The sequence below is a fragment of the Arachis ipaensis genome, chromosome B05 (assembly GCF_000816755.2).
Source record: "Arachis ipaensis cultivar K30076 chromosome B05, Araip1.1, whole genome shotgun sequence".
NCBI classification, from domain to species: Eukaryota; Viridiplantae; Streptophyta; class Magnoliopsida; order Fabales; family Fabaceae; genus Arachis; species Arachis ipaensis.
This window is the reverse complement of record NC_029789.2, coordinates 26,468,197-26,470,181: the sequence shown is the minus strand read 5'-3', so window position 1 is coordinate 26,470,181 and position 1,985 is coordinate 26,468,197.

The following is a 1,985-nucleotide window of genomic DNA, read 5'->3' as shown; positions in this document are numbered from 1 at the left end:
CATCTTGTTCCGTCCCAAGCAAAGAAGATTTACGATTCAATTTCAGTGATTCTATCCTCTTCTGACGCGTATCTCTGTGGAATTTTCTTCGGATTCAGCTAATTTTTCATACCATTAGATTTGATGAATGCGAGCACTTCCCTTTTTCAGAAAACAAAGTTATTTTCATCAAGTTTGAGTACTGCAGTGTTAATGGAGGTTCGTGCATTTGAGGTTACGGTGCTTGTTGCAGAAGGATTGGTGACAATAAGATCGTCCATGGATCAGAACCTGATGCTCTGATACCATGAAAGGTATCAGAGACCAGTGTGGAGGTGTGTGAAGTAAAGTAATTAGAGTATAGAAAGAGCCATATAGTGAGTACCAGAGAGTTCAAAAGAGTACTGAGAAAAAAAAGTAATGATGGATTATTAGAAGTGGTGAATCATTACAATAATGTGAGATGAGAGTGGTTCTTTATACTTTAGCAACATATAACAAACTAAAGGCCAGCTCAGCAAATCCTAATTACCTTGCCAACCCAGCTAACAAACTCACTAACAATTCCTAAGAGATTGCTTAAAGTATTGTCAATTATAATTGTGTATTCATTTGATAGTAATAATGATCGAATTAATTTGCTATAAAATAGAAAAAATAAAATTTTAATTAATACTAAATTAATTCGATATATATTAATTATAGTCATTAATTATAGTTATTAACTTAGTTTTTTTTCTACCTATGGTTATTTTTTTATATATCTAAATATATATTATTTATTAAATATATAAATTGAGGTAACAATTTAAATTTTTCTATAACTAATCTAATTAAATGCTAATTTTAGAACTAAACTATTTAAATAATATTTAAACTATTTAGACCTTAGACACATATAGATTAGAGTCATTCTCGTAACGATAACTAACAGAAATAATGTTATCAGTTTGTACATTTAGAATCTATGCATATTCAAATTATTCTCTTGTAAAATAAGTTTCATCATCCGCTATCTATGTAATACGGCAAGGTATAAAATAGCGACAACGAGAAATTAAATTGACCTTTATTTCCATCATCACTGGTATTGCATTAATGCACCAGAAGGTTGGTAGTTTCTAAAAAAATCATAACATGTTATAAAATTACTTTTTATTACAAAAAGTTTAAAAGAAGAAAATTTAAACACAATTCCAATATTTGAAATTGCATCTCCAAGCCTAACACAATTCTTTAAAAACTAAACTTTAATTGAGAAAACTCAATCTCATTATATGCTCCACTTCGAAAAGTTTTTAGAAGATGTAAAAAACATAGAGAGGATGAAATTTAACCTTGCCCTGTAAAGCTTCTTGGAAGCAATTACTCAATCAAAAGACGAACTCTTCCTAAGAAAACTAACTTTACCCATATTTTATTAGGTTGGTCATAATATATGAGTAGATTCAACCATCCTTCAATAAAGTAGAGTTTATTGCCCTTTGTTAAACTCTTATATCCATATAATAATTAGAACTTGAATCAGTGAATTCAACTCGAGGTGGTATTTGATAGATGTGGTGCATTGTAAACGATTGCGGCAAAGGACAATTGCGTTGTAATGTTAGGCGAAAAGAATAAGTTTGAATAAAAATAATAATCAAATTATCAAAAGAATAAGAGAATAGTTATATAAAAAATATCATAAAAAATTATAACTTGTACCTCAAAAAGATCAATTTCGATAAAAAAAAATACATTCTTATTCTTTGTAGTCAAAGAAGAATAACAAATTAAAAAATTAAACAAAATGCTTTGACTCTTAAATCTAGACTCATGAATTATAAAAGAAATAATATATATAACCTTTAGTAGTACAAAATTAATTATAGGAATTAATTATTGATATCAATATCAATTTAATACTAATTGGATGCACTTGTGCATAATAGAGAATATTAACAAAGCTATTAGCTATTATGTCATATTTATGGCTAATTATGTTTAATTAAAAATTATACTAT